General features: G+C 38.9%; 1 long non-coding RNA gene across 1 annotated transcript; it reads left to right on the top strand.

Annotated features, from left to right (window-relative positions):
* The first annotated feature begins 8,069 nt into the window (after nt 1-8,069).
* LOC139123624 (uncharacterized) lies at nt 8,070-10,333 on the top strand. Its single transcript, XR_011549734.1, has 3 exons — nt 8,070-8,336; nt 9,314-9,386; nt 9,830-10,333. It is a non-coding gene; the product is annotated as an uncharacterized lncRNA (long non-coding RNA).
* Nucleotides 10,334-20,889: the final 10,556 nt, after the last annotated feature.

Below are 20,889 nucleotides of genomic sequence, written 5' to 3' on the forward strand. Positions count from 1 at the left end.
CCAAACATTAATGAGACAAGAAACATGATGGGCAACTAGTTACGGTAAATAACAGTAACATAGCTAACATTTGTGTTCAAAAAGCCTATATTTTTTAATTCTTTCTTCTCAAATTGACTTTGAACACACTTGATTCTGCCAATGCAATATTAGGTGTAAAGTATATGTGCAGTTTTATTCTTGATGAATGATCGCGAAAAGAAACGTTGGGAGAATACGTAATTAGAGCATCTGACCCGTCCCTGTAAATTGTGAGGTCATCGTAGAGAACGTGACCCAATTTCGCTAGAATGAGGTTTTTAAACGAGCTGAGATCCTTCCTGCGTACTTTACAAACCACGAAAGCCATGCGGATCAAAGGCTGAACAAGGACAGATAGGTCAGTACTCTCTCTCTCTCTCTCTCTCTCTCTCTCTCTCTCTCTCTCTCTCTCTCTCTGCTCAAATAGCAAATACATGTATCATGTTTCAATGATGTTGCGTGGCCTGACATTCGTTTTCAATTGACGTAAAATGATCTCTCTCTCTCTCTCTCTCTCTCTCTCTCTCTCTCTCTCTCTCTCTCTCTCTCTCTCTCTCTCTCTCTCAGGATTTTCAAAGACTAACTTACAAATACTGGCAAAACTTCCCTTGCCAGCGGTCTTGATATTGACATGTAGTACAAGCATCAAGCTCAGTGTTTCACCATGTCCTACATCACTGCATTGCTGAGTTGTGTCCGGTATGTAGTGAGCGAATCATATAGATACTCCTAAGTCACGTGCTTTGTCTGGAACCTATCAAACCATGAATTTGACGTCACGCTGTTTTTAATGCAGGGTCTGTCCTACTGTGGCAGTTTTGATGAATAAACATTGATTTGATAGCCTTAAAGATACGATTTGACAAACACAAGAACAGATAAATATTTTCCATTTCGGAGAATTAATAAAAAATAAAGATCACTGATGCTGCCGTTACGGTGAACTAATAGACATAGCAACAGGAAGAACAGCAGTTGTCAAGGTCACGATATGAACAAATACGCATGTCAAGAGCATGCATTTAGTTTACAATAGTAATGTGCAGGATTTGTTGTATGGAAGCAGAATTTCGAAACGCGTTGCTTAGTACGCATTTTTGTGGTCAAATAAATAAGCCTTCTTTAACGTCATTGCACCTCTCTCCAGAATAAGTGGACGTTTTGCTCTATTAAGAAAAAAAATCTTTTGAATTTTTTTATCTATAGTTAAAACAGTAAATAATAACACCATTTTATTTGTTACAAGTTTATGTCGATAGCAGATCTCTCAAATGAAATTTCTATTTTCTGTATCATTGTTTTGATTTTAAAACTACAACTGACAACAGCTTGACTTAGACCTACAGTAAACCAAACACAGGGTTATCTTGCTAATGGCCAAGAGATTGACAGAACACCATTTCATTCATATATATATAGGTGTCATATTAGTAATAAATTTTACCTGTTTACTTTCCCTACCTTAGAGAAATCGTCGTCTTGCGATCTGTGATGTATTGTTTTTACAACTTCTTCACTCAGGTTGAGGCGTAGGTTAATGCTGTGCTCAGACTTACACACTTTGTGCTGGCATATTATTTCATTATTTTTCTCTTTGACTACCTCGATACGGGTGCAACCTTCTTGCCCTTTGACGCATCTTTGAATAATTAAAACAGCGAATCTAGTCATATGAAACACGTTTTCATTCTATACAAAAAGTACGTTTGAATGAGTTAGTCGAGACAAATTTACCTCACGATTTATATGTCCTCAGACAAGACAGTACCCCGGAGACCTTTACTTTGACGCCCTAGTTATAGAAGCTATCGTGCGTACCTTGTGGATTACTCAGTTTATAAAATACGAACACTTTGAATATTCCTGTGTGGCTTTTGTTCCCTGTTTTGGTTTGATTGTTTCCCTGAGTGTGTACGTGTCCGGTGTTGCTAAACCTAGTTAAGCAGCAATGCATCGGCGAAATAGACAACGATAGCAACATTGGCAAAAAAATTACATCTGATACAAAAATGTTTACCTTAGCCTTTAATTTCTGAAGCCTTAATGTTATTAAGTCAACAACGATGCATCCTAGTCCTACTCTCTGCCTGTTTATGTCTATCTGGGCCACAATTACAAGCTAACGTGCTGCCCTGAAAGTTAGGGCTTTTTTTATAGAACACTAATGCGGTAATCATCGGGTCGAGCGAATGTAATAAACAAATTTGATACCCAGCGTCTATATGACGAATTTGATCTGTTAGCTTCTCTTTGAAGTTAATATACTCAGACGAAACATGAACTGTCTCAAAGTTCATTAACGATCAAACGTTGAGAATAATACCAGGACTTCATCGATACACTCTGCAATTAAGACATTGTCTTCTCGTATCTTAACTGTCTTTGCAAGTGATGCAAGATAGTGAAGGATGATTTACGCATTGTCTAATTTTCATCGTTATTATCGGCAAAGGCGTGTCTGTCCATGAAATTCCATATGTCGTTGAAAAGCAATTATCAAATATCCTCAGACCATGATGCGTCATCGATATTAGACCGTTACTGAGTTCGAAATGACAGTCTGAGTGGAAATTTCAAAAATGATTGCTCACTCATTTTCTACTTTAAATGCAAAATAGGAGAAATTTCAATCCATTTATCTCACAAAAAGGTTGATATAGAAATGGCATTCTACAGAAAAATTATAATCCTGCTAAATTTGTGATTTCTACCACGTTAATAAAATTTGCGCGCTGTCGTTATTCCATTTTGCAGCCTGACGAATGCTACATTGAAATGTCTTTCAAAACACATGCCTGACGTGCCAACGAAATAAAATAACATAACTGATGATTAACTAAACCATTTGGAACATTTATAGCTGATGATTTATGGCTTATTACATACCTCGATGTGAGTGCAAATCAGTGCATTGATTTAAAATAGGAACACCGGGGAGTTAGCGGGCCGTTGACTGACCGGTTTCCATGGTTACCCGATCTAGTGAAGCCCTTTGACGTTTTCGACGTCAAAGTAGACGCTTAACGCTAAATGTAAAATATTTTGACTTTCGTTCAAATGTGTTTGATGCTGGTCGATAATGGTAAAATTGTTTGAAAATACCCTGCATGTAACTGAATGTCATATGGCATGAACTGTGAATAAAAATGTAATACAAATATTATTGCCTGAATACATGGGTTTATGTGCCCTCGCAGCAGGAGACAATTTGCCCACCAGGCGACGGGCAAATTGTCACCTGCTCTCGGGTATATAAACTCATGTATTCAGGCAGTAATACGTAATACTTCATGGTTTCACAAATATCGATGGTGTTTATTGCTGGATTGAGAAAACATTTCAATTTCTTTCACTAGATATTAAGAACTTGCACTAAATTCAAAGGATATTTATGATACCACACGGAAAATAGTGCTTGTTGTTCAGAAAGTGGATTTTTGAAGCAAAAATAAATTTCAGTCTTCGACAACGAAAAGTTTTATTAGATTATATCAATTTTAAGTTTTAACGTTCAGTATCATTTTATTTGCATTTCAAGGCCTGCGGTCCATATAAAATGACGGTGTGCAAGGAAATACGAAGTTACATGTTATTACTGTCAAAATGTGAACAATGTCACAGAGGCAACGAAAAAGGGTGTCTTGCATTGTGCAATACATATTTCAACACTTGCTGATATATTCAAAATACAGTGCATTTTTTGTAGTTTGTCTTCATTTATTTCTCGTAAGAAAAAAATTCAAATATATTATGAAATTCTTCAAATTTGCAAAAATTGTGACAACAAATGTTGTTTTTTTACACAATTTCTTAATTTTGGGGCAATCTAATGATCCAAATTTAGTTCCATTTGTTTTTTAAAATAGAATTAACCTAAAATATCACAGCAAAATGATTTTCTAAACGACAGTTCTTGATAAATTAAGTTTCAGAGTTGACAATTTCTAATGAATCTCTCGTCTTCATCTTCATGACACGCAACAAGTACAGAGTTGAGAAATTATTTCTTGTGATGCAGCTTGATGAAATATCAGTAAATTAAGGGTACTGGATTAGTGCCAACGTAACGAGTTCCCCTTATGCCTCTCCAGTCCCTGTACAAAGAAAAACACTTAAATACAAAATTGCCTCTATAAGGTATCATTCAAATTGGTGATCGTGACGTGACCGGGTTATGATGGTGTTTTTGATCACTTGCTAGCGCGTCGGAGCCGACAAGGCAGGATTTCAGATGTTGAAGGGATGTAAGAAAGACCGAAGCAGCGAGTACTATACGTCTCAAATGCTGTTTTATTTCACTATACACTATGCTACAGTGTATAGGCTGGTGACCAGCTGGAGACTAACCAATACATGTGGTGCCCAGACAGATAAACATGGCCTCATGTATGGCAATGACTGCTCATGAACAATAATGGCATGGCACTATGTCACAGTAATTTGTCTCAAATGTCGTATATTTGCAGCAATGACAGTATCCAATATGTTCGAATGTTTCAGCGAAGGCATGAAATCTCAACTTAAAAAGGTAAATAACCACATAGGCCATGACTAGCTGGTCCACGATAACAAATAACTCATAGGATGACTTAATAATTGACAATTCTCAGATTTTTAACATGAAGGCGAGCAACATTTTCTGACTTACACGATATTTTTGAAATTTTATATTTAAAATGAATTGTGTTTATTTCCAATGAAGGCGTTACACGGCGGTTGATTTATACACTTCATTTTTATCGACTTTAATTTGACTTAGACATTTGAGGTTTCTTTTTTATTCAGTTTGATTATTGGCCTTGCATTTATTTCTTTATGTCTTTATGATGTTATATTTATTTCATTGTCGTGTTTGTTTTGCAGGTTTATTATTTCTTTATTCATTTTATTGCTGTTCTTTATTTCGTTTTCACTGCTGTTTTTGGTGCAGGTTTATACTTTCATATCATTTTTTTGCATTAGAACAGTTACTCGAAAGAGTGGCTGTTGAGGATGTGGATACTTCGTGTTTGATATTTATTGTTGAATTTTGTCGCTTGCTACTTTTTACACAATACCAAAGTTATGTGTTCACTTTTTGTCATAATGCAGCTTATGTGAAATATAAATTATACTATAACCCAAACGGGATTCGAAACCCCAAACACTCACGGCAACATCGCCTAGCTGCTAGGCCTCACACAAAACAGTCGGCCACTGCTTCCAACCCAAAAGAGTTGGTCACAGTAACATACTTAGATGTTTCAATTCTGTGCGCGACCGGACAACACGGTATGCGTGGAGCAGACGACACACAGACAGTACACACATATATAGTAATCGGAAAAGCACGAAGCTTTTTAGTGAGCTATCAGAAAATTGTCTATCACTGAATACGTATCAAATGCAGTTTTTCATTGCTATCGGAAGAGAACACGTTAACAACCTTCGTGGAAGATGTCACTAGAATGACATTATGAAAAGTCCACCAATTGATGCAGTGAGTTAATTACAGAAGCGCGCAAAATCAGCTGCCAATGTGTTATGAAGGGTGCATATACTGTCACTAGCACAGGATTATTTGTTCGTCAAGCTTGTGCATCCCAAGTGTCACACATCCCGTATGAACATATCCGGAGTACCCCTCCCGGACAAAATGGAGAAATACCCCAGCAAAAGCAAACGTTGTGAATGACGTACATAGCTGGACGTCGTAGGCCTAACAAGGACAACATTACCAAACGGCCTTCTTAAAGGCCAACACATACTCAAAGAGATAGTAACCGTATTAACACTGTGCCAAGCCTCATCACGCAAAAAGTACATGTAATACACTACATTTCCAAACAAAACCATTAAAGGAATATAGGAGGCCAATGTAAGATGACGCAGAAACAGAGAACAAAAAAGACACCACGTCGAAAAAATATCGCAATACACGACAAAAAGTCAAACTGAACATTGATACAAACAACAATCTCAAATTCATGTAAATTTCCCATTCCAAGACAGAATAGAAAACATCTCATGGCGAAGGCATGGCACTGAGAATACTACCACACTGCAAATTCTTCTGGCTTGAAATATAACCACTTGGTTTTTAGGTGGCTTGCGAGTAAACCAGTGTGTATATGTTTGAAATATTTCGGTTTGCCCGAAATCCACTAAGGTTTTTATGGTTTGAAGTCACGCCACCACACAGAGTATGGATGGCGTGTATTTCATACCAATACATTGGTGGCTTATTATCAAGCCCGTCATGGTATAAATTTAAGCCGAATGGCTTCTTTTTAAGCCAGTGACAATATAATTTATCAGTTTAAATTTGAGCCACTGGCATCGTTGGTTTGTTCATATACCGACAAATTCATTGGCTCATCTTTAAGCCAACCACAAGTGGCAACTTTGTGGCATGGTTTGAGTTTAAACCATTCAAGCTTAAGAAATTAATCGGCCTGTTTTCAAGCCATTGTCATCATCACTCATGGTTAATTTCTAAACCAGAATTTTTGACATCACGTCACGACTTGACAGGCCTTTCTACCTCCATGGGAGGACCATGCGCATTCAGTGCAACAGATTGGTTAGCTTAATTTTGGGCGATACAATTTTGTGAAGTTTTCAATTGAACAGAAGACATGGACTTGCTTGAAGTCTGTGGGCGCACACACTACCGGTACATATCAAAACAAATTGAAGGAATTAGGCCTAATTGACAATAAAAAACGTTGATCTCAAATGACGTCATGTTTCTTTCATTAACATGCAAAAATAAATGTAGGGCCTATACGTCGGATTGTCAACATTTCCAAGACAACGACGAAAGTAAAAACCACAATAATTCATGTTTCAGACTAAAGCTACCACAACCGTGAGTCACGCATGCAACAACAAACTTTGGCCGAATGCGCGTGTGCAGTCGTATCAAAGCTGAAATCGCGATCAATTCTATTCTCCGTAGGCCCGGATTGTAGCCTAGGCTAGCTGTGATATCGCAGCGGTACTTGTGGCGTGTGTCGAACGCGCTCGGGTCATTGGGGTCATCGCCACAGTCCCGCTGCGAGCCAACGCATAGGCTTCGTTGGCAGTTTACTACGACACCGACCGGTGTCGTAGATTTAGCTCGCAAAATAATGAACTATATTAGCTTTTGAATAAATAAACTTGTATCATCTTTATCATTGACTATCTGAGACTCATTCTGTACGCCTGCTAACTACCTTGACGATAAGAACACGTATTTTCGACCATTTCCCGTGAGCCGTCGACGGTTTCTGCGATGTTGGCCCGATCACGCGTACAACGCACTGAATACGTTGGAGGTCAAAAGTTCAAATTCGAGCAGGAACCATCGACGGCTCACCGAAAAACCGTCGAAAATACATGTTGTCACAGTCGGGTTCGTTAGCAGGAGTAGAAGATGAGTCGCAGGTAGTCAGTGATACAGTAGGTATAATTTGATTTATTCCAAGCTTTATCTATTTTATTATTTTGCGAGCTAAATCTAGGACACCGGTCGGTGTTGTAGTAAACTGCCAACGAAGCCTATGCGTTGGCTCGCAGCGGGACTGTGGCGATGACCCCAATGACCCGAGCGCGTTCGATACACGCCACAAGTACCGCTGCGATATCACAGCTAAGCCAAGGCATGTCCTGAATTTTTGCCGAGGCCACAGCATTGATCCTGGGACAAGTCCGACGCATTTTATTAATAAGGACATGTTTGAAATGGGTGTTCTATGCCTCTCGAATACGCCAAAATATACACAAGCCATAGCAAACGCAACTGATATTCAGATGGTCGTTCAAATTACCAAAACAGCGTACAAGGAGGAAGTCCTTAACCTTTGACCGTCGTTTCACCCTTTGTAACATTACACTTTAAAATAGTTCAATTTTACACAATGATTCACCAAGCCAATGTTTAAACTTCGTTATAGATATTATATCTCCGTGACATATGTAAGAATTATAGTACTTGTTGGTTAATCGTAATCTTAAAGGGACCGCTGGCTAGTGGAATCCCCATCCCTTCACTTTAGGCAGTTGCGTATTAATTCCTGTGTGGCACAGATACTGCTGGGCGCGAAAATTCCGAATTCCACTGGCCTTCGCACCGTAGCCGAGCATGCCGAGGCGTTATTGACGATCGTATCAGCGCTTACGATTCCGTACTCCGGCACAAGTCGACAGTAATGGCTTCCGTCACCGATGAAGAATTACTTCGCAAGCAAGAACTGGTTATGTACCTCAACGATAGCTATTCGCCACCACATATACACGGGTCATGATGCAAGTTGCAACCGACGTCTTGGAATGCACAGCCACAAATCAACGTAAGTAAGTTTGTTTTGCATATTCCGTGGAAGATTTGCAAAGTCATTGATTTAAACCGGGCTTGTTTTTTCCTCAAAGCATATCGGTTAGCTTGAACCATTTTTAAGTAACATACATGCGTTTGAGTATTGTTGGAAAAACTGAAAATTTCTTTGACATACCGCTACACCATCATGACCATGGACGGGTGCACCAGCGAAAATTGATAGCACTGCTCATTATCAATGATCATTGCCAAGGATGTAACAAATTAGCCTTCAATTCATTTTATCAGGCTGTGTTTGTCCGTTTTGTATGTTATCGTGTTTGTATGGCTTTTCACCACCGCGAATGAATGTTTTTCCATGACGGTGAATAATCAAATGCGTTTCCACTGTGTCAGCTGGTCAGCGACAAGGAGCTTTTCTAAGAGTAGCCCTGAGTACAGGTCTGTGTGTTTCCCGGCGTTATACGGCCTCCACCACTAGCTAGCCCTGCAACGGTCTATGGAGATAACTGGGGTTGTTGCAGCGAGATTCAAAATGGCGATCCCCATGGGTAAACAACTTGTCGAGTACGTTATGTTTCAGAAAACGAGCGGTTTTGGATGTTAGAAGTTAATCGCATCTTTCCTTGGGTTGGTAAGGAGGTAAAGGTAGGCAGGGAAAGGATTTTGGCCAAACAGACCGCGTTTTCGTTGCAGTCCTCATCCGGACCGCAGAGACCCCAGTTATCTCCATAGACCTTTGCAGGGCTGTGGCGGAGGCCGTATAACTATAAGTTATAACGCCGGGAACACACAGACCTGTACGCAGGGCTATTCTGAGAGGTGGATCATGGATGCGTCGTCCGGTGTACGTCGTCCGTAGTCCGCTGTACATTTAATAACCCCTTGCCATTGTCCATCCTGAACGGAAAGATGGCAATCATTTAAATTTTGTCATCCATCAGTTCACAGGAAAATTGCATTTAATAACCCTTTGTCATTATTGTATAGGACGGAGACACCAACAAATAGCTGCAACAAGAGCTATTGCCACAGTAAAGAGATGCCCATTTTACCAGAAAATGTGAGTAAAACTGCACATTTCTTTCACGCTACCTTTCTGTGTGACTTTCAGGCAAACTGACTTGCCACAGCTTATTTGCAGATATCCTCTTGCCATTCTTTCATAACAAACATAGACTGTTTCATGGATGATATTTCTTGTTTATGTTGATAATAACCTCAAACTGGCAACTTAGATGATTTAATACAGACACATACCTCACAAATCCTTTGGCCAAAATGATGTAATGGTTGATTCTGTTATTCAAGGCAAATTTATGTTTCCACAGCATGATTTGAACTTGGGTCCTTCAACATTGCTTACACAAATTTTGTGAGCCATCTTGTCACTCAAGACGGGTAAATATTAAAGTGATTCATTTTCAGCAAATAACTTCCTGTACAAATGTGACTATTGACTTCCACTTACCGGTAATAGATAATTATTTGTTTCTTTTTCAACAGATTGTCCAGGACATAATATACTTGATACAGAAAATGCCTTCAGCTCCACAAATTAACAATGGATTCTCTGAGTACAATGTGTAAGCAGAATGAAGACTCTGCCCTCAGATATGGAATTCAAAGAACGGATATAAAAGGTGATCAAGTATTGTTATGTGCAGTGATAATAATTACATCAGGCATGAATGTCCTCATATTGCTACATATTACACTAAACTTTGGGTTTTTTTAAATTTCAGCTGTTATTACAATGTACATATCTGTGACATATTATCTTTGTCGTGGTCACACAACAGACAGACATGTTTAAACTTTTTATTGTTATAATCAATCATATGAGGGGAGCCACTTGCTTGCACCTAGTTTATGATATTGAATCTTAGTCTGTTGTATCAAAACATAATTTGCCATTTCCCTTATTTTTAAACAGGCATCAAACATTTTGGTTCTCAAGAGTGTCTTTGGTGGAAAAACTGCAGATGGAAAAATGGTAACAATTGTGACGTAAGTATTGCTTGTTGAAAATTTTTTTTACTGTGATTCAGTACGAACTAGTCAAGGCACATAATGTGCCTTGACTAGTTTGCTCTGACATTAGCTGTAAGTTTTAGCAATTTTCAATCTTCATTGTTGTGTGTACAAACTGCAGTTTTGATAGCTATATAACAGTCTCTTGAATACCAGTGTTCTGCTTGACAATGTACTGTGTACATGCTTAACAACCATTGTTATTGTTGACAAATGAATTCTATTCCAGACTGAAATTAGATTTTTAACAATAACCATGCTATACACATATGAACTGGATTGATAATGTATGTTAGACATTCATTATGCCTTAAGAAGTAGAACAAGAAACTGCAGTATATACACACAACAAAACTACTTGGAAATTGCCAATGGCTGCAGCTGATGGAGTTTTCATCATGCTGGATTTATAATTTCTGTCTGATTCAGTACAACAACGTCTGTGTAACCCTACACTGGAAATCTCTCACAGCCCTGTTACATTCTGAGGGCTGGTTCAGGGATGTGCTCATACCTGTACCAGCTCTGAGAAGCTACAGAGACTACAAGCTATTAAAATACTATCCTCAGTATAGTATAGTCAGAAAAATAAGTACCACAGCTGCATTTCACATCCATGTACTTAGTGTGTAAACAGTCCTGTACAATAGTTTTGCAAATAGTACATGTAACATGGGTTTGAAAAAAGTGAACTTGAAAATTTGCTTCGAAATCAACCTTGTAGAAGCAATGTGTACAGTTCTGTAATAGGGAAATTCCAACATAACTGGTACATGAACGTCTGCATAGACACAATTGCACTTTGTGTTTACAATAAGGCTGGTACAGGGAGGTAAGCTTTATATGACCAGGGTAAAAAGGGGCTGAAAATTTCAACAGGGCTAGCTGGTATGTGGATGTGTTCATCACTGTGCCTCAAATGCTGAACACAGGTCCTGGTACAGGGAGGTGATCAGCACTTCTGGCACATGCATATAGTGCTAGGCAGGTCACATACCTACAGCACACATTTCTATATCAGGGCTGTGTATAAATTACCCCTGCTACAGTGTTGTCAGGTACATGGGGGTGGTACACAGAGTGCTCGTCAAAGCTGTGCTAGGATGTTGTACAAAGGACATGGCCATGTCAAATCTGCATTTGTCAATTTGTTTCAAGATAATTAGATATAATTCCCTAATATTTTTCTGCGTTCAGCGAAGGAAAATACAAGTGACGTAATGACCATGTCACCAAGAGTCGAAGACAAGTGGTGACACGGTCATTACGTCACGAGTATTTTCACTATGATGGCTGTTGCATAGCCAGAGTGATAAAATGCTTTCTCTCAGTCTTTTCAACTTCTTTGTAAGTCTCAAAAGCATATTGCACTGTGACTCTAATATATCTTGCCTTGTAATATATTCATTTTGATATTCTGGATTTGAAATTCATTATCATGACATTCAAACCATAGTTTTACACATATTTTGTCAGGGCTGTGATGTAGCAAGGCCTATGACATTGACAATAACTTGTAAGAGCTATCTTTTTCATGCTAAGAGACTTTACCCTGAGTAGTCATGTCAGATTATTGGTGCAACAAGAAAGACTTGATAATAGTGTACCTGCAGTCAAATATGTGTTTAAGAACATGACTGTAATTTAGAGTGCTACCAATGAACATTCCAATATACTTGTACAAATTCCCTAAATATACCAGTAGATAGGCCTTGCCCTCATTGTACTAGTAGCTTGGCACTGAGTGTTTTACCATGATCTAATCTTGTGCCTCAAATTTTAAATGTTTACATCTTTTATATTCCAGGATACTGGAAAACTCCGAGGAAGAGATGCAAAGCAGCAGCCCTGTTTAGGTATGCTTGTCTATGAAGGAGCAAGCAGTTTGTGTTGTTTCTTGAAGGTGTTATATTCTGCAGCATGGAAAGAGACAATGTTATGCTGGGTTTGCTTAGTTATCTCGGGTTTCAAAGTTTAATTACATCAGATGTCTGAAAGGAACTTGTCAATTTGTAGAGTACTTCTGGCTTGACAAAGCTGGGATGTGAACTAAATGTGCTGACAATTATGAGTGGTCTGTAATGCACAGGGGATTTCCCGGTGAAACAGCTAGCAATTTTGCATCAGATGCATGAGGTAAACTTTATAACATCAAATTATGTTATCAGTATGATCTTACAAGTAGCATTCATAAGAATATCATTTTCAGTGAGTATACCCTTGTAAGTATTAGATTTAATTATGTTGCATCAATTGCTGTTTCATTTCTTGTAAATTGCAATAAATGTTAATCTGAAATTCATTTTGATGATTGTTGTTGTCGATTTTTTAATGTAGCTTGCTAACTATTTCAGCTGTTGTTTGTGTTTCAGATATTTTACAGTCCTGCTTTGTGTAGCTCAATCACATAGAGGACCCAATAGGCCATTCCATGGGATGATAATCCTCTGTGTCTACAAAATTTGAAGACATCCAATTTAAATTTGAAGGATGGTCAGAAATAATTATCCCTCCCCCCCCCCCCCCCCCCCACCCCCAGCAATATTGCTAATATTGAACTGGTTTTTCAGCAAGCCATACAAAAGCCCTAGAGTGGCATGTCTGCAAGCCAGCTTGTAATGGCTTGTTGGTAAACCAGAGGAATCCGTATAGTGGCTTGCTTGTAAACCAGAATTAGTCAGAAATTGGTTTGTTGGTAAGCCACATTGCAGTAATATTGGCTTATCTTCAAACCAGATGGAACCAGAATTGGCTTACTGTTGAGCCAGAGAAGTGTGGTATTGGTTTACAAATAAGCCACTGTTCAGCATTATCTGGTATATGGGCAAGCCACAGTATCTGAACATGGCTTGCTAGCAAGCCTAGTTCATATAAGAGTGGATTGCCTGTAAACCATTGTTCAGTACAGACTGGCTTACTGGCAAGCTGAAGTGATCTTTGCTTGGCGTGTATATATGCCGTATCAAAAACAAAACTGGCATGCACAGAAACCAGACTTGGCATGCCAGAAAGCCAAATATAAGCCAAAATTCACAACTCGAAACAATCCGTTTACTGACAAACAAGCCGGTTTATTTTTGGCTTGAATTTAGCTGGCTGGCAAACCAGAAAAATTTGCAGTGCAGGAAATGATGAGATACTAATCAAACCGTTAGATAAAGGAAGTAAAACAACAATCTAAGTACTCTTTGTTCTGAAAGACCATGCGTGACGCCCTCTCGACACATTCACAATTGACGACGCTGATTGGTTGGTCTATACATATTGAAATTTCATCATCCCTCATTGACCGGTTCAAAGAAAAACAAGTGAAAATGTAAATAACAAAATTCGATATTTTACACTAACTATAACAGAACAGATTCCTGATGCAGTGGGTAAAAGCATATGAACAATATCGAGCAATAAAAGGAACCTTTGACAAATCCAAGGCCACAAGAACGCTGAACTGAAGTTGTTACTCTATCCATCGACCCCCGAGGGTCTATGGACCAACCACATTTAATGTGTACAGGCTAATCAGCAAGGAAGATCAATTGGAGGACAGGTGATATCACTGTGGCAATGCAAACAAAACAAAATCAATGTTTATTACACCTGCAAACAAGTGACCTTGCATGAGTAGTGTCTTGTTGCTTCTGTCAATATTGTAAACTTAGATTGTGTAAAGAGCGAAAAAATACTTGGCGTCATTAGCTTCATTATAACCCGGATTGGTCAATTTGAATGTAACAGAGGCCATATTTAATCAATATCCCTTTTTATTACATTATTATAAAAAGAAATAGTGATTCATGTTTACATAAAAATATCCATACACTCCCCTTACTGTTTTTGAGGATACTAAGCTATTCTAGTCGATTCGACATTTCATGAACCAAGAAATGATGTTTCCTATGAAGTTTTTTTTGTATTCAGTCACTCTCCTACAACTCACGGCTAATTTCAGGAGAGTGATTTTCAGCTCGCCAGTCATTTTCAAGTCACATGCCCTGCGATTGTACATTGTCATGTAGAGAACACTATACTCCATATAGAAAAAAAATACATGTCAGTGATAAGGAGATAATGAAATGCAAATTAATCAACAAACCAAGGGATTAGAAAAAGATACAAATTACTTTGTTTATTAAATGGTTTCCTAATTCCAGTTAAACCGTGGCCTAGACTCATGTGATATCGCACTGTATATATTTTTTGGATATAATTATCAAAAGTCAACCAAACGTGCGTAGTATTTGAGACCTTGAATCACTCAAACTTCGTGTGGCATCAAAAGCAAAGGCCTAGAAATTTACCTCATACAAAGTTAAGCTATTTTTAGACAACAAAAGTCGACTGACGATGGTTGCAATGCTTGCGGAATGATACGACCAGCTTCGAGTTCGTTGTTTCAGAAAATTATTCACGTAATTCCTTAGGAATATAAAGGCATTACACTTTTCCATTATTCGGATTATCATTGTCGTAATCTATGAAACTATTGATTTCAAGTCACAGCTTTAAGAGTCTCAGCATGCGGCCTGGGCGCAGCATTATTGTATACCTACCCTGTCTACTGCATGATGAAAGTACCCTGCGATACGGGTTCAGTTATGGCCTATACAAATACAAATTCAGATATTGGCGACAAAACTGAAACACAAGAACTCAATATTTGCCAAGTGAATGTATTTTGTCAGACTCCGATTTTTCAAAACATTCATGTCGGATAAAAATTTGATCGTGGGAGAAATACGGGCCGCCATGTTGACTGGTTAGGCCTACATTGACGAGCACAACGAAGATCGACGCAAGAAAAGTTCCGCTGCACTAAAATTGGTGACATGTAAACAATATAAACGGTGGTTGTCGTCATGTGGAGCGACTAGAGTATAAATCTTGATATAGACGAAGGAGCTCTTTACACTCTTTACGACAATTAGCACAGCCGAAAATGTACAGACGTCAAATACCTTTACGAACTGCAGCCGTTTATTCCGGAACGTTGATTTTACAAAAATACTGGATGTAACACCAACATTGTAAGCTCTTACATACCTCGAAACTCCGGAGCTCAATGCCCCTAAAGCTCCTAAATTCCGTAACTCCGTGAAATCGGTAAGTTCGTAAAAAAACTGACAAACTCACGGGCCGTGACCAAAAAGTCTGCAGTGGTCGATGCAATGCTTCTTCCCCCAATGTCAATAAACTAGCCCTATATGGCCGATGGGGGCGCACAAACTCGAACACGGGCAAATTTGGTTCGCTGATCACTGCGTCTCACGTGACAAGGTAGACGCAGCACTTGTCACTGAGGCGGGGACCAGCCAACAAATTTGGTTGAGGCGTCCATTGGTATTTTTGTTCACAGAGGACAATCTTGGCTTATGCATGTGATAACCGATGTTCACAACTCCATCGATGTTTTTTTTAATGACTGATGTTGCTTGGTATTGAAGGATTAAATGAGACAGCATTCAATGCTTAATATGTAGTCTTCAGTCCATTGGTAATTATATACAAACATTGTGGAATATATGGTTTCTGTAGATGACTAAATATATCGGAATAGATTATATATCGAAATAGATTATTTTATAAATGGGATTAAATATCTATTTGTCGTCAGATTTTAATTCTTTTTCGAAGACATATTAGAGCCACCGTCGACTATATCATTCATTAAATATTTTTCCTATTATTCTCTTCTCCTATAAAAGTCACGATGTGGTAACGATTTCATATTGAGTTCAAACACCTCAACTTTGTTGCTTAATGTATTTATACTCAAGCGATTCTTTCCTGAGCAATCACTTCATATGGTGCGCATTTGATGACAAAATTATTTACTACTGGCTTCAAGGACGGTCTTTCCTTGCCTGGTGCCGGGGAGAAAGAGAATTGCTGAAATAAGGAAGCAAAGAGGAGAATCATTTGATTAATTGCAACGGTTTCCCCTGGGCAAACACGACGTCCTGCAGAGAACGGCAGCATGCTGACAAGCTTTGGCAAAGCCTTTCCATCATTGTCCAAGAATCGCTCTGTAAAAGGATGGAAACATATTTAGTTTGATACCGACAAAACGTCTTATTACCTTGCATCTTCAAAATATATTTCTCAATTGCCAATACCTTTTATAATATCGATCATATCTTTTAGGCAGCTAGAGTAAAAAGCTAGGTGATTATAAAGGCGACAATTACCATTAACGCTCAAGAGCAACTGAAACAAAGCCAAGTCGCTGTATCACTTTGCAATTTAATTACCAAAACTACCATCCTATCTTTGGAGAGATGTCGTCGAGCCCCGCTATTAAGCCATATTGCCTTTGCAAATGCCAATTGCATAAATAGTGCTAGGTCATTTTAATTAAATTCAGACGCGTACGCATACATTTACATTGTCCAATTAAGTCTCACCTCGAAAAAAAGTATTTAGTCGTTAAAGTATACGTTCGTTCTTCATCAATGTTTGAAAATTGCCCTGGGGTCACAGATCAGTTAGCATTTTTACATAGCTGACATTTGATTTCGCATGATCTTATCGACAAAATTTAAAACGATAAAGCTAATGGGGTTGTGATAACAACCGTAAACGCACCGTTACTCGTGCGATAACCTATACATAACACTACACCGTCTTGACCTTGCAGTCGCTACACATGCTTCATTTTTTTACTCTCATAGCTCAACAACAAAAAACCCGGCTTTTTAATTTTCCATGACGTCTACGACATGACTGGTAGGTATGTTATTTATGGGTGTATAATCAAATATCTCTGTTGAAATACTAATCTAATTGCAGAAGCATTCTATATTGTCGTTACAGAGAACACGTACAAGCAGAAATTTGAAATCGGTCGCGTTTTTGTGAGAGAGAGGTCACACAAATACCTCGAAGATGTCGCATTCTGGAAAATAATAAGGCCATCAAAGAGGAGTGTGGCGAAAAATTGACGGGCCAGCTGGAAGAGTGTTAGCATGTCAAAATTACAAACACAGAATTCAAACACTAGTCTCCGTTACGTTCACCTGGAGGACGATCTTCAAGAGGGAGCAAGCATATCTTTGACATTTGATAACAAGTTGTAATATAAATTTGATAGGGTAAATATTGCTGTATTAAATTTATCTTCTGATGTCATTTGTTGCTCTGTCTTCTTTTGTTGCATCACATTAACGTGTTATTCCCGTCGCAAAGGCGCCAGCTGTTCAAAGTTGGACTCGTTTGCTCTGGTTCTGCAAAATCAGATATTGCACCAGTGTGGTGCAATATCTAGATATTGCACGGCATTGCTTTAATATCGAGTAATTACAGAGCGACTAATCAGATTCCCTCACGTGTAAACCCACCTTTATTGTTTTAACTGTGTCCATTTGAGTACCAGTATCAATGTCAATATCAGTAAACTTCTTTTGTCCGTATTTAATGAAAAGTAAAGCTGTTGGTGTTTTCCAGTCTCTTTCAATTGACCGACGGCAGCTGCATTGTATTTTAATTAACACATTGGCGATGATACAATAAAAGAAACAATAAAAGAAACACCTGTAATGATTAATCAAACAAAGACCTTCCACGTTTTACCGACTGCAAATGTTTCTATTCCCACCCACCAAGTCGAATGTTTGTCAAGGAATTAACATAATTATATATATCTCGTGTAAGACTTTTATCGAAAAATTACCATCGTAACACTACTGCCTACGGGCTGTGTCACTGTCACTGCATACCAGCAGTGACAGTGACAGGTCTGATGTCTGATGTACCGTAGTTTAAGAAAAGTTTGGGTCATAGTAGGGCCTACACTCAACTGACAGTGAAACATACAACATGTACTTGTACACAAGATCAGGCCAGAGAGCAACGCATAGAGACTGGGAGACTTAAACATTTACCATGGATTTTTGAATTCTGACATATGAGAATAATCAGACATTGGAGTAAAAAGATGGGGTAATCACTGGTGCTTGATTTTATACAAATCTACGATGAAAAGTCAGTTTTTTCTCATATCACTTAAAATCAATATGTAAGACAATTCATTTCAAGTTCATGCAGTCTCGATCCAGGGTCTTTGATGCTGCGAATGAAAGTTTAACATGTCATCGTACAGTAACAAAAAGTAAACATTTGAACACTGAAGAGTCTAATTTAAATGAAAGAATGTGTGACTGACTTAATGGAATCATACCAAATTTGCCATTATCACACCCAAAATTTTTGAGATTAAAACATTTTTTTGACGGATCCTTTTACCCTTTTGTTAAAAAATTGTCTTGTACTTTTGGTAAAAAAATTCGGTTCGTCAACCTTGCTCAGTTTGTCACTATTTGGCAAAATGTAGGAATTCACGATTTGTATACTCTCTTATGATTGTCGTTTTGTGTGCTTTTCAGCTGGTGTCATTGACCTGGCCAAAGTTGGATAAACTCAAGTCGGCTTGGACTGATAAATCCAAAAGTCCACTAATGTATTTAAAAATGAATCAATTTATATACAGTAAAACGTCGATTATCCGAACGTCAATTATCCGAATTGTTCGGTTATCCGAACCGCCACCGTGTCCCCCTGAAATAAGTCATTGTTTCCTGTCACTACAAACAGACGGCCGCCGCCCCAAGTTGCAGCAGTTCATACAGTTCTTTGTACTTTATCAATAAAGTTATTTCTTTAAACAACCTTACCGCCCATTCGCCTTTTGTTTTAAGTTTTAATGTGTGAATGTTATGAACCAGTTGAGTGCGATCGCATGACGTGTGAAAATAACACCTGGACAGAGTTGTCAACGATGTGGCCACATTCATGCTTTGTCGGCCTCACTGGAAGGTCACCGCCGAAGTCGCCCAACTTGGTCGTTTCTACGCCAAACGTTCGCGGCATTTACATCAGACCTTAGAAGTGTTAACTAGCTTGCTGGAAGGGTATAAAGTCTGGAGTTTTGAGCGATGTTGGCATTCGTAATTCCAAGAGTGATCTGGTAACATCGAATCGATAATCTCTCCGTGCTTCCGCTATAAACTTTCTGCAGCTTTCTGTCAACGTCATAATGGCTACGTCATCAGTGAAACGTAAGCGTCACGTGCTTGACCTCGACACTGAGTTATCCATCATCGATCGTCTTGAAAGCGGTGAAAGTGCAACCAAACTTTCGCGTGAGTTTGGTGTTGGTAAATCGACCATTACCGACATCAAGAAAAGTAAAGCAAAGAGAAGTTCATTTACATCTTTAGTCAGTCAGATAAATTACCCCTTGTTAAGTATATTTCAAGTACTTTACTTTCTCCCCCAGCAGCAGCTACAACCAGTGTTTGTCCAATGTTCTATGATATTCGTTTGTTTTTTTATCTTTTTATGTCTGTCTGTGTGTTTTTTATTTATTATGTATTTGTATGCTTGTTTGAACGTTTTTCATTATTTTGTTTGTTTGTTTCCCGAGTACCCTGTGGTGCACGCAGCGTATGCTTGGATAGTTGATCGACACAGGCGCTAGCTTGGTAGCTGAAAGTCGATCGATTTTCGGCTCGATCTATCGATCCTGTAGTCGATATGCCCGTCACTGTGAGTATTTAGGTTGCAATGGCGGGCATATCGACTACGGGATCAATAGATCGATCCGAAAATCGATCTACTTAGCAGACTACCCAGCTAACATTTAACATTTAATATTTTATTAGTACTCAACATACACTATCAGAGAGTGTTGTAAGGTACAGTACTCTTAGTACAAAGTGGAAAAAATTACATAAGTACATTACTGAAATGCATCAGTGAATGCAATAAATGCAACAATGAACATACCGGTACATGAGTAAACAACTTTGCAAAGTATCTAATTACCAACTTGGGCAGAGCTAGGAGCGCCTGTGTTGATCGAAGGCCCGGAATCGAAGTTTGATGCTGATCCTCGGTGGTAGTGTGCGCCATCCACTTCAATCCGGATCCCGGGCCTTCGATCGACTATCCAAACAGTAGACGCTGTAGTAGCGCAGGCCTGTGGTATTAATACCCACCCCATCCCCTGGCCTCCATGGCTCCTTGGGTCACAGTCACTCGTGAGCTATTTAGCTCTGGGACTATTCGCCCCATAGACGTGAGTACATAAGCGAGTACACACGTCTATGCACAGTCCCCTGTGATCTATTCCGCTCTTGGACTATGCACCCCATAGACGTGTGTACATATGCTTGAGTTTTCTCGCTTATGTACACACGTCTATGGGGCGAATAGTCCCAGAGCTGAATAGCTCACGAGTGACTGTGCTTGGGTCAACTTGACACAGCTTGTGAGACAGCGCATGCGCGTGTGGACCAAACATGAATCGAAATTGGCATCATCATCATCTTCAGATTCAGGTTCACAGACCATTTCAAGTGACCTGGTAGCTCTTGCATCCAATGTGTCAATTCAATGTGTCTAAACGTGTTCTGAATATTATCTAAATTGATCTAACATTTCATACACTAGGTGGGAATATTCAATTCGCCAATCATTCCGTCCGACAATGGACGTAAAAATACGTCCATGATCCTAGCTCAATGTGACCCCGAATC

The sequence above is a fragment of the Ptychodera flava genome (assembly GCF_041260155.1).
Source record: "Ptychodera flava strain L36383 chromosome 23 unlocalized genomic scaffold, AS_Pfla_20210202 Scaffold_23__1_contigs__length_28996876_pilon, whole genome shotgun sequence".
NCBI classification, from domain to species: Eukaryota; Metazoa; Hemichordata; class Enteropneusta; family Ptychoderidae; genus Ptychodera; species Ptychodera flava.